The sequence below is a fragment of the Macaca nemestrina genome, chromosome 1 (assembly GCF_043159975.1).
Source record: "Macaca nemestrina isolate mMacNem1 chromosome 1, mMacNem.hap1, whole genome shotgun sequence".
Taxonomy (NCBI): domain Eukaryota; kingdom Metazoa; phylum Chordata; class Mammalia; order Primates; family Cercopithecidae; genus Macaca; species Macaca nemestrina.
In genome coordinates this window covers 202,150,727-202,164,185 of record NC_092125.1, presented here as the reverse complement: position 1 = coordinate 202,164,185, position 13,459 = coordinate 202,150,727, and positions in this window count along the sequence as shown.

Sequence of the window (13,459 nt, the reverse complement as noted above, 5' to 3'; positions counted from 1 at the left end):
AAGCTGGGACTACAGGTGCCCGGCAACATGCCCAGCTAATTTTTGTATTTTTAGTAGAGATGGGGTTTTGCCATGTTGGCCAGGCTGGTCTCGAACTCCTGACCTCAAATGATCTGCCCGCCTCAGCCTCCCAAAGTGTTGGGATTATAGGTGTGAGCCACAGTGTCCAGCCTTTAAAATTCTTAAAGTAGTAATTTGGCAGTGGAGTTTTGTTTTCAGAGACAAATTAGAGGTGAGTGGAGGAGAGGTGATGCTGGCACCAGAGACAGCTGCCAGAGAGGATAAGAGAATGTCCCACTTTACAGACTCATGCCAAACTGTCTTCCCGAGCACTTGTGCCAATTTACACTCCCATCTGCAGCCTCTGAGCAACCCAGTGAACCCACATCCTCTCTGACACCTGGTACTGTCAGGCTGCTGCTGCTGCTGCTGCTGCTGCTTTTTTTTTTTTTTTTTTTTTTTTTTTTGTAGATGTAGTCTCGCTCTGTCGCCCAGGCTGGAGCGCAGTGGTGTGATCTCAGGTCACTGCAACCTCTGTCTCCCGGGTTCAAGCGATTCTCCTGCCTCAGCTTCCCAAGTAGCTGGGATTGCAGGTGCCCACCACCACATGGGGCTAATTTTTATATTTTTAGTAGAGACAGGGTTTCACCATGTTGGCCAGGCTGGTCTCAAACTCCTGACCTCAGGTGATCCACTCTCCTTGGCCTCCCAAAGTGCTGGGATTACAGGTGTGAGCCACCACGCTGGCCTTTTATTTTATTTTTTGATATGGGGTCTTCTTCCAGCAGCACTTGCAGTTGCTCCATCTCAGGTCCTAGGGTCCTTCCACTGTGTTCTCCCAGCCAGAAATCTGGGTGTCAGCCTTGCCTCCCCAACTCAGCAGCCATCTAGGGTACGGACTCAGCCTCACTCTGCTTTTTCCAGGAGGTTCCTGGGCCTGGGGCGCCTTCGGGCAGCTCCAGGCAGCTCTCATCTGGCGGGACTCCCTTCCACCGTTGCGCAGGAGGCTGGGGGCTTCACTGGCTCCCTCTGGCTCCCAAAAGGATCCACCATCATGGATCCAGCTGAGGGAAACTCTCAGTCTCGCCTTCCTGAGATGCACTGATATTTGGGAACTGGCTTCTCAAGCTGCTGGGGAAGGATGGGGAGGGCAAAATTTCATTTTCCATGGATGCCTTTGTGCACATCCCTCAACCTGGCTTCATGAGCTGTGGGAAGGAGGGAAGGGGGGGCGGATCTGGACCACACTGAGCAGCCGGGAGGTGAACTCTGGAGAGAGAGCAGTCTCTGCAAATCACGTTAAGCCGGGGCACTCCCTAACCTGCCCATCCTGTGCCTGCCTAGTCTCGGCCAGCAAGCAGCAGGCACCACTGCTTTGCACTGTGCATGCCAGGCCCTTTCAGGCCCTTCAGCAGAAGGCAGTGGGGCCACTCAGCCAGCAGTCACCACTGCTGTCCACAGCTCCACTGACCCAGCCCAACATGCCGTAGCTCACTTTGTCACCCCGCCTCCCAGGTTCTCTGATTTGCTAAAGGACATGTTCATGGTTGTCTATCTTATGAACTGGAAAACCGGAGCAGATCCTCAGGGCCTCAAGCAAGAGGCTCAGTGTTACAGAGCTTGCAACTCTGTGTCCTGAGGCTCAGTTCCTGCCTAGAGATGGACACCACTGCCCCCTAGGGCCACCAGCACCAGGACCCTCTGAAGCTGCCAGCTGCCCCTGCCCCTTGGGGCCTCCTCCCAAGGCCCTTGCTCTTCTTGCACCGAAGGTCATGCCTGCTGCCCCTGGACACTGCTAACTGTAGCTGCGGGTCACTGGCGAGTGTGATGGGCATTGTTTGTGCCTCCGACAGTGCTCTATGCAGACACCACTCAAACTGGTTGCACCTCTAAGTCCTGGGCTACAGCCAAGGTGGCTGGATTTCCTGTGCCTCTGAGCTGCTAGCTGCTATAGACACAGTCAGATGCTCCAAGGCTCCTGATCCTTGTCCCGAGGGCACGTGAACAGACACAGCCAGGAGGAAACCGGAGCACTGGCTGCTGCGGGTGCATGTGTTTGTGCTCATGAAAAGTGGCCCTTTTCTGAGGCTGCCAGGTGCTGCTGGCAGCCTGACCCAGGCTGCTGAGGGACACACTTGGATCAACAAGCCTTATACTACAGATGGCGACCTGGGTCACCTGGTCCGGGTAGGGTTTGTCAAGTTTCTCCACTGAGGTGACTCTTCTCCCGTCCACGCTCCCTTCCATACTTACCCTTAGGAAGGAAGTCATTATGCACAGCCCACACTTAAGCAGTGGGGGCTCATGTGCCACCTCCTTGAGGGTGGACTATCTACATAAATTATTTGGAATCTGCATGGGAGATCTGTCTCTTCTCATTCATTTATTTATATCATTTGTTCAATCACTTATTTATATCACTCTGGACTCACGGGTATTGATTATATTTTGGGTTGTAATCCATTGCTACTTTATTTGGTTTGTTGCTCAAACTGTTCCTGTTTTGGCTGTTGGGGGCTCTGTGTCTCTTTAACATTTTGTTGTGCCCCCAGTATTACGGGGTGGGATATGTTTCCTACCTCCTTGAAGACTTTCTACTCCCCTGATGACACACATCAAATGCCGTTGAGACTCCAATTCATCCCTCCTTCACTCACCCCTGCCACTTGCTACTCTGGACCCTGAGCCCTGGCTGGGCCTCTGGTCCTGGGGATCTCAGAGCTGCTGGACACACTGAACTTTGAACCTTGCCCTTCCCCCTGCCCAGCCACTGCCACGCACAAACAATGCCCTTTCCCCTGGTTGAGTCTGTCTGTCCTCCAGTTCCAGCCTCCAAAAAGCTTTATATCACTTTAGTGCCAAAGCTGCCAACTACAGTGTATATGAACAAATGTACTTAAAGGACAAAACAAAACAAAAAGGCCTGCCTCTCTATTGCCTTTCAAACCTACCTTATCTTCTCCACTCCCACACTTTAGATAAATGTCCATTTGCCTGCAACTGTTTTTATCACACACCCTCTCATTGGCCAGGGTAGTGTCATGTTCTCTGGAATCCCCCAGACTCTGATTCCAATCTAGTGACCCTAGGCAGTCAGTTGATCCCTCAAAGCCTCACTTTTAGGCATCTGTAAAAAAGGGGCAGTAATAGCCTCCAAATAGCTCACAGTGATTGATCACCATTATCGATATCAGGCAATAACTTCTGAAAAGTACCTAATATCCTCTATCTGCCAGGCCCTTCCTTCCTCCATCTGGGGACTCCAAGGTCTGGGTTTCACTCTCCATGAAACCTTTCCCAACCAAGCGGCTGGAGTGAGTGGTTCCTTCCTGCCTGCCTGCACCTCCCTAGTAATTCGAGCAATGATTTGCTGACTCTCTGCTCCATCCCACCCCACCTCCAAACAGGCTGCCCAATGGTCAGAGTCAGGCTGCATTAGAGCCGGGGGTTAGGAAGAAGGGGCATGGACTTGGACTTGGACATCACACTTGAGTGTGATCTGCATTGGGACTGTGGCTCTGCACCTCAGCTGCTTGGCCTCAGCAAGTCCCCTAACCTCTTTGAGCTTCCTTTTCCTTATTTATAAAATTGTGATGACAGTAGTTATTTTATAGGAATGCTGTGGACATTTAAGTAGATAATCCATGTCAAGCATTTCACATAACACCCAGCACACAGAAAGTGCTTAATAAATGGTCCCTTCCTCTCTTCTTAATATCAGGCAGGCTGCTCTGCCAGGCTCCGTTTATTGATGGATTCAAGGTTAAAAATAGAGCGGCAGCCTTGGGGAGTAGGTCCTTCAGAGCTGGGAATTGACACCTTTGGGGCTGTGAATAGGGAAGGAGCCTGCCCCTCCCTTCAGGGGCCTCTCAGAGAAACACAAATCTTGATGCCTCTGGCCTTTCTCTCATTGATTTCCAGGGCAGGCATGCAGAGGCCAGACTGCTCGGCTGGCAAGCTCAGAGCAGAAGCTCTGCGATCAAACGCGCTGTCTTCTCACCCTAGCCCTGCCATTCAGTTGGCTGTGTGACCTTGGGCAAGCAGTGTTTCCTCTCAGAGGATCATCAGGGAAACTGACAATGTTAACAACATTGATTTTTTATATATATTACATATGTATATAACATATATATTACGTGTATATATTACATACATGTGATATATATATATAAAAAACACACACACACACACACATATATATATATATATATATATATATAAATAAAAAAGCAAACAGAGACCTTGAGGTCGATGAACAACCAGCTCTGGGACTCAGGGTAATGGTGTCCCCTCTCTGAGCCTCAGTTTCCATATCTCTGAAACAGACACAGCAGCCCTGACCTACAAAGCTATTGTGAGGATGCAGCAAGGTCATGGACAGCAGCTGCTGACAGCGGTAACACCTGATGGGCACCTGAGTTATCTAATAGTCTATCTTCCAGTCTGAGGGTATGGGGAGACACATTTATTTTCGCTGTTTGTAACTATTGATCCACCAGCCTTGGAAAATGCAAAGAAATGCATCAACAGAAAAACCCTTCACATCTTGAGTTGCTAACAGGCTGGTCCTCCCAGTGGGTAAACCACTTCTGTGTGATTGACTTCCCCTGCCATCAGCTCAGCACTCTTGGCAACTTGTTTTGTCACCCAGGATAAGACACTGGTTTAATTAAACCAGATCCTGATTTGTGGGCAGGAGCCCCCACTTTCCCTTCTGCAGGGAGTCTTAGCAGTGATGTCAAAGGGCATAAATCTGACTTCCAGGGCCACTGAGCCAGCCTCCTTCAAGCAGATACGCAAGGGCTGGATGCTCCATGACTTCAGGGCCACAGTCCTGGGTTGTTTCTCCCCTTCCCTTCCTGGGAGGGGTCTATCAGGCTCCAAAACCCTGTCCCTCACTCATTTCTGACCCTGAGATGGATACGGAATTTCATGACAATAACATTAATAAAAATACACAGTCCTGGCCAGGCACGGGCTTACACAGTCCCAGCTCTGGGATTATAGCTATGAGCCACTGCATCTGGCCTACCATTGTTATTTTAAATCTTTCTTGACCTGAACCCTCAGTTCATTTTTAAAACTCTTCCTTTGGCAGGACAAAGGAACATGGTGGCTCATGCCTATAATCCCAGGATTTTGGGAGGCCAAGGTGGGCAGATCACTTGAGGTCAGGAGTTCGAGACCAGTCTGGCCAACACAGAAATCCCGTCTCTAATAAAAATACAAAAATTGGCCGGGCGCGGTGGCTCATGCCTGTAATTTCAGCACTTTGGGAGGCCGAGGCGGGCGAATCACCTGAGGTCGGGAGTTCGAGACCAGCCTGACCAGCGTGGAGAAACCCCATCTCTACTAAAAATACAAAATTAGCTTGGCGTGGTGGCACATGCCTGTAATCCCAGCTTCTCAGGAGGCTGAGGCAGGAGAATCGCTTGAACCCAGGAGGTGGAGGTTGCAGTGAGCCAAGATGGTGCCACTGCACTCCAGCCTGGGTAACAAGAGTGAAACTCCGTCTCAAAAAATAAATAAATACATAAAAATAAAAATACAAAAACTAATCGGGCATGGTGGTGCACACTTGTAATTCCAGATACTTGGTGGCTGAGGCATGAGAATTGCTTGAATCCAGGAGGCAGAGGTTGCAGTGAGCCGAGATCATGCCACTGCACTCCAGCCTGGGCAACAGAGCGAAACTCTCCCTAAATAAATTAAATAAATAAATACACAATCCCATCACATTGCAGTCCTCAAGGGAGATTTCTGCCAGAGCTCAGGAGCCTTGGGCCAAGGCACTACATGCAAAAGCTCTCTTCCCTGCCACCTGCAACCTCTGCACCTAACAAGCAGAGACGAAACTCGTGTTTTGTCTAGGCTGAGCAAGGATGATCACCTGAGGCTATGAGCAACCCCTATAGGACTGTTCTCACCAGGTGGGGGCGTTGATCTGACAGCATCCTATAAAAGTCCAAGCTCTAGATTCTCATTCTCTTGGGTTTCAGTCTCAGCTATAGCTTCGGTGACTCTAGGCCACACTCTTAACCTCTCAAACCGTTAGTTCCTCAGTGTGTGCAGTTACCCGTTGAATAACATGGGGGCACTGACCCTTGCATAGTTGAAAATCCACGTATGTGAATAACTTTTGACTCCCCCAAAACTTAACCACTAACAGCCTACTGTGGACTGGAAGTCTTACCAATAACATAAACAGTTGATCAACACATATCTTGTGTGTTTTGTATATATTATATGCTGTATTCATACCACAAAGTAAGCTAGAGAAAAGCAAATGTTATTAAGAAAATCACAAGGAAGAGAAGATACATTTACTACTCCTTACGTGGAAATGGATCATAGATCATCGTAAAGGTTTCCACAACCTCGTCATCTTCATGCTGAGTAGGCTGAAGAGGAGGAAGAGGAGGGCTTGGTCCTGCTGTCTCAGGGGATGACAGAGGCAGAAGGAAATCTGCATGAGAGTGGACCACACCATTCAAACCTGTGTTGTTCAAGGGTCAGCTGCATATTTATTTGTTTATTTGCATGTCTATTAGTATTCTTGCTTGTAGACAACAGAGTCCACTCTGGCTAGTTTCCGTAGAAGGGAAATTTATTTAGGGATGTTAGAGAAACAGGACCTGCATGCAGCTTCAGGAGCCTCTCCAAGAAGCGCACCGCAGAATCAGACTCATGGGGGACCTGCTGCCGCTGTCACTGACTCCAGGCCACACTGCTTTAGCTGCCACCAGGCTAGCAGAAAAAGGATGCCCTGCACACAGCTGTTCCCATACATAACTCATCTCTCAGGTGGCGTCTCAGGTGGGCAAGTGTGATTGGAGGAACTGAGGTCACATGCCTGCACCCTAGCTGCAAGGGAGGCTCCCTTGGCTCTGAGGAGGAACTCAAGATATCAGGAATCCTACTTCAATTTTTTCCACTTGATTGCTTTCTTGGGTCCCTAGTAAGTAGTTCAAATGCAAAAGAAGTTGGAAATTTTAAGCTAAAAACAAGTTATTTTAAAGAAGAAAAAATCCGGAGAATTTCATTAGAAGTAGTTCTTCACCAATAGACAACCAATCAACTGTAAGTTCAGGCAAGCTGTCCTGCTGCATCAGAAATGTTTAAAGGCCTGTATTCCCAGCTACTGGGAGGATCGTTTGAGTCCAAGAATTCAATCAAGGCTGCAGTGAGCTATGATCGTGCCACTGCACTCCAGTCTGGGCAACAGAGCAAGACCTCTCTAAAAACAAAAACAACACACACACACACACACACACACACACAAAGGAAATGCTGAAAGGATTGCTTTCTTTTCTACAATAAGTAAAAATCCTCCAGAAAACAGGAGGAAAGGAAAGGGCACCAATACTTGTGTGTATATTATGTGCTAAGCGTTTTACACGTATTCTTTCTTTTAATTTTATTTATTCATTTTTGAGACAGAGTCTCACAGAGAGGAATTTTTTAAACTGTTGAGCAGCAGTGAAAGATAAATGGTCAGTACAGCTTCCTTCCTGTGTCCCTCAATTAGACTGTAAACTCCAGGTAGTCAGGTACCTTGAATATCTTGTTCATCACTGTATCTCCAGCACCTAACATGGAGCCTGTGATAATGAAACAGATAAAGGAAATGTGAATAATAATAGAACCACCTCAACTTTGAGGCTTCTGGCCAACTTACAGTCTCCGAAGGGGCTATGTCTCCAAACCTTTGGAAAAGCTCCTCCTTATTCATGGAATGTCCATTCCTCCATGAATGGTGAAGTTGTCTTTGTCTTTCTGTTCTCAGCTTTGACTCACCTCCTCCCGGAGGGTTTCCTTGATGTACATCTCCATGCCTATGACCTCTGTTGGCATCACCACCACATCCTTGCCCTAAGAGCTAGTTTTGTGCAGCAGTTAAGAAGGCAAGCTCTGAAGTCCAACTGCTTGATTTCAAATACTGGCTTCAGCTCTTATTGGTTGTTGGGGCTTAGGTAAGTCGTGTGGCCATTCTGAGGCTCATTCTCCTCATCTGTAAAATGGGGATAAAAATAGTAGCTAAGTCTCAGGATTGTTGTGAGTTTTAAATGAGACAGTATATGCAAGTTCTTAGAATGGGGCCTGGTACAGAGAGAGAGGGAGCATGCAATCAACCTCTGCTGCTGTTGCAATTCTTTACTGCTTTAGAACTTAGCAGGACAATATTGTAATTGCTTTCCAGTTTGTATTCCCAACTTAACTGAGGCCTTCTGGAGTCAGGAACTGGGGTGTCCTTTACTCCCATACCTCTTCATGCACCTGGCTTCCAGATCGGATGTTCACTTAATGTTTGTTGTATAAACTCAATCAAAGAAATCACAAATGCAAAGATGGAAAGATAAAACGTTTAGAGTTTGTATAATAGAAAAATAACTAAAACTAAAATGTCACCTGGGAGTGGGGAAAATGGAAAATGACTAATAGCTACATGATGTAAAGATTTTACACACATCAATAAAAAATATCTGAGTTGCTAAGACAGATGGGTACAAAGGTCATGAGCAGGCAATTTAAGTAAGGAAATAGAAGTAGTAAGTAAAATATGGAAGAATAGTCGGTCTTCCACAAATGAGCTACAAATTATAGCAACAGTATTATAGAATGCAGAATTAAATATAGAACTATCCATAACTGAGAAATGTCCAATGGCAGAAGAATGGTTACATAAATAATGATATATTGGCTCAATGGCATGGTGTTCCGCCATAAAATAATTATGAAAATGTTGAAACAAGTGTTTATGACATAGAAAGTTTGCAAGCAGATTGCAAAATTAAACTTAAAGCATGATCACCGTGTGCGAAATGTTCATCTGGACTTGATAAAAGCTTGGCAGAGAATATAAGAAAATGAACACAGTTGCCTTGATAAAAAAGGGAAACTTTACTGAGTGCCCCCATAGGCCAGACTCCATGCCCAGGGCTTCCACACATATGGTCTCACTGAATCCTCCAGTTCTCCCCAGCGCCCTGTGAGCTAAGAGTCATTCCCCTTTACAGGTAAGGCAGCTAAGGCAAAGAGAAGGGCAAGAAAACCTGCCTGAGGAGGTGCAGGCAGTAATTAGCAGAGAGGCGTGCCAACCCTGGTGTGTTAGACTCCAAGTTCGGTGCTCTTTCCAACTCATCAGATGTGTAAGATGGATGTGATCCAATAGCTTTTATTTCTCTTTAAACATTGCCTTTAGTGCTGTTTAAATGTCACTTGCGCAATTAAAACACAATTAAAAGAAAAACCAAAGCTGTCTCGGGAAGGCAGTTTAGTCCCTGTTCCTCCAGAGAGCTCCGTGGACCAGAACCCCACCCTCTCCTGGCCGACGCCCTGGGTTTTGCCCAAACAATCCCAGGACACAGCCCTGCTGAATTTTCTGTCCCTCTTCATTGGATTTAAAGCACATGGGAGGCATCTGGCATTTCCTCCACCCCTCTCACCAAGACTCTCCTTTCATTTGAAGGTGACTAGGAACTCTGGTTACCCTGTCATGGGGACCCCAGTACTATTGTCAGTATTTCAAAAAGCCAAATGGAAATTGTGCTTTCATCATAACAAGGCCTTGTGGGCTGATGAAGTGCCCTTAGTGTCCGTCCTTGGATGAAAATATGTCCTGATCCTGTGCACCGGGAGAAAAGGTACAGAATCCCAGGTTGCTGAGTTTGAGGGAGTCAGGGAGGTCTCCCTGGAGAGTGGACTTTTCCAGCTGAGATCTGGAGGGCAAAGAACAGAAGAAAGAGGCTCACTCTGTTGTCCAGGTTGAAGTTCAGTGGCACAAGCATAGCTCACCATGACCTTGAAGTCAAAGCAAAAGTAACACAAAGGAGAACACACTGATGCAACACGTAAGATAGAAATGAAGAAAGAAAAATTAAATGAGAAAAAAATTTTAAAGTTTACATGATAAGAGAAAAAATGTGAGACCCTGTCTCTAAAAACAACAAAATGGGCTGAGCACGGTGGCTCACGCCTGTAATCCCAGTACTTTGGGAGGCAGAGGCGGGTGGATCACCTGAGGTCGGGAGTTCAAGACCAGCCTGACCAACACGGAGAAACCTCGTCTCTACTAAAAATACAAAATTAGCCAGGCGTGGTGGCACATGCCTGTAATCCCAGCTACTCAGGAGACTGAGGCAGGAGAATCGCTTGAACCTGGAAGGCAGAAGTTGTGGTGAGCTGAGATTGCGCCACTGCACTCCAGCCTGGGCAACAAGAGCAAAACTCCGTCTCAAAAAAAAAGCCCTGAGGCGGGAAAGATGTGGAGCTTTCAAGGAAATGAAATGAAAGACGCACTATGGACCGGGTGTGGAGGCTCACGCCTGTAATCCCAGCACTTTGGGAGGCCGAGGCGGGCAGATCATTTGAGGTCAGGAGTTCAAGACCAGCCTGGCCAGCATGGTGAAACCCCATCTCTACTAAAAATACAATGACCCTAAAAAACCATATACACATATCAGAGTCGCTGAAGAAGGAAACTCAAATAATGGTATCAAAACAATATTCTATTATATAATGATCAACATCAAAATATGTTATATTGGCCAGGCACAATGGCTCATTCCTGTAATCCCAGCACTTTGGGAGGCTGAAGTGGCTGGATCACCTGAGGTCAGAAGTTCAAGAGCAGCCTGGCCAACATGGAGAAACCCTGTATCCACTAAAAATACAAAAAATTAGCTGGGCGTGGTGGCAGGCACCTGTTGTCCCAGCTCCTCGGGAGGCTGAGGCATGAGAATCGCTTGAACCCAGGAAGCAAAGGTTGCGGTGAGCCGAGATTGCACCACTGCACTCCAGCCTGGGCAACAGAGCAAGACTCTGTCTCTCACACACATACACACACACACTATATAAATATATATGCTATTTAAAAATTATTAGATTTTAAAGTTAAGAAAGATTCCTTTGAGAATCTAAACATAAAGGAACAAGTCACTTGAAAATCCCAGCTGGCCTCTGGCTTCTTCACAGCAATATCCAGCATTAGCATACAATAGAGAGATACCTACAAAGTCATCAAGGAGAGAAATTGTGACTCAAGAATTTTATTTTCAGCCAAACTGTTGTTGAAGGAGAAAAGCAAAAGACAAAATTTTTGAACGTGTGTGGGAAGTTTGGAGGCTGAGGCAGCCACACAGTCTGGATTTGTTGGAAGAATAGGATTTTTTTGCTTATGGTGACCCAGAGTTTTACTTAGGGGTTCATTTACACATTTATCCAACAGATTTTTTTTTTTCTCTCTCTCTCTTTTGAAACAGGGTCTTGTTCTGTTGCCCAGGCTGGAGTGCAATGACGTGATCACGGCTCACAGCAGCCTGGACCTTCTGGCCTCAAGCGATCCTCCCACCTCATTCCCCCACCCCGAGTAGCTGGGACCACAGGTGTGTGCCACCACGCCGGGCTAATTTTTTTTTATTTTTTAATTTTTTTTGTAGAGATGGGGTCTCCCTAGTTTGCCCATGCTGGTCTTCAACTCCCCACTCAAGTGATCTTCCTGCCTCAGCCTCCCAAAGTGTTGGGATTACAGGTGTGGGCCACCATGCCTGGCTTAAATAGATTCTTAAAGACTCAAGAAAGTGTTGGGCCCTGTGTCCAGAACTGTCTTATACCAAATGCTAAGAAGGGTGAGGGAGAAGTGTCTTTGCAGAGGTCAGTTGGCCTTTGAAGGTGAGTCAGAGTAACTGACAGGAAGGGGATCCCAGGCAAAGAAAAGGGCATGAGCAGCTGGGCGCGGTGGCTCACACCTGTAATCCTAGCACTTTGGGAGGCCGAGGTGGGCGGTTCACAACATCAGGAGATCAAGACCATCCTGGCCAACATGACGAAACCCTGTGTCTACTAAAATACAAAAAAGTAGCCAGGCGTGGTGGCACACGCCTGTAATTCCAGCTACTCAGGAGGCTAAGGCAAGGGAATTGCTTGAACCCGGGAGGCAGAGGTTGCAGTGAACTGAGATCGCACGACTGCACTCCAGTCTGGCAACAGAGCAGACTCTGTCTCAACAAAAAAAAGAAAAGAAAAGAAAGGGGCATGAGCAGTGCCCTCTTTTCATGCCCTTTCCATGCAGTGGGCATGGAGGCACGGAGCAGATATTCTAAGGCAGAGGCCAAGCTGTCATCATGGATGGGACCTGGAATGTCCAGGTGTTTGGAATGGGAGAAATGGGTAAACCCTGAAGGCTCATGGTTGGGAAAGAGGGAGAGAGCCTGGACACTGGGCTTTCAAGAGGCTTCAACTTGGCTGGATGCGGTAGCTCATGCCTGTAATCCCAGCAATTTGGAAGGCTGAGGCAGACAGATCACTTGAGACCAGGAGTTTGACACCAGTCTGGCCAACATGGTAAAACCCTGTCTCTACTAAAAATACAAAAATTAGCTGAGCTTAATGGCACACACCTGTAATCCAGCTACTCGGGAGGCTGAGACACAAGAATTGCTTGAACCTGGGAGGTAGAGGTTGTAGTGAGCTGAGATTGCGCCACTGAACTTACTCCTGCCTGGGCAATAGAGCGAGACTCAATCTAGGGGAAAAAAAAAAAGGCTCAAACTTTATCCCGCAGGCAATGTGGAGCCACAGAATGAGTGAAGCAGGAAAATTCAAGGAGACGAGGAGATATCTTGAAACCTTCGCAATGAGAAAAGGTTCAGAGATTTTGTGAGAATGCAGCCATTCCCACAATTGCTTATAGCAGTCATACCTAATGGTGCACACTAGAATCATTTCCTGCAGTCAGGAACAAGGCAAGCTTGCCTACTATTGCTGCTTTTGTTCAGCATTGTATTGAAGAGTCCTACTAGCACAGAAAAAGAAAGACCAGGAGAGAAAAAAAAGACCTGTGACCATCTACATATGTTTTATTGCTGAGTCAAGGAAGGTGCTTGTATATTTCCCTCTTTCTTCATCTTTATGTTTTTCCTGGAGTTTTAAATTGCCTTTCTTTTGTTCTTACACTATCTGTCTTTATTACTGAGGGCAGAAACTTCCCAACAAATTGGAAAGGTGGATATTCCTATTTCCTTTCTACAGATAGAGGAGGCTCAGAGGAATTGGCAAAGTCCACAGGAAATACCCAGTGGAGCTGGGATTCTTATCTATTTCGTGGGATGACTCTATCAACCCCTGGGCTGGCCCCATACAAAGAGCTGTAGTATGCGTTGGCAGATACAGAGGTGCAGTGGGTATGTCTCAGTTATCCAAACTTCATAAAGTTCACAAAGAAGAGGACAGTTGCGGGAAATCCCAGAGGGCACCAAATGAAAGAAGGTCCTATGAAGTGATGTGCAGAGGCCCAGCCATGCTGCCCAGTGTTCAGCTCTCTGAAGGGCTGAGCCACCTCTGTGCAGCACCAGGGTTTTTGGATCTTTATCCCCTTGCCTAGAATGTTCTTCTCTGCTCTTCCTTTGGTTGGCACTTGGGTAGCACTTCCTTGGGTTGCTCAAGGCTTTGTTACCAAGTC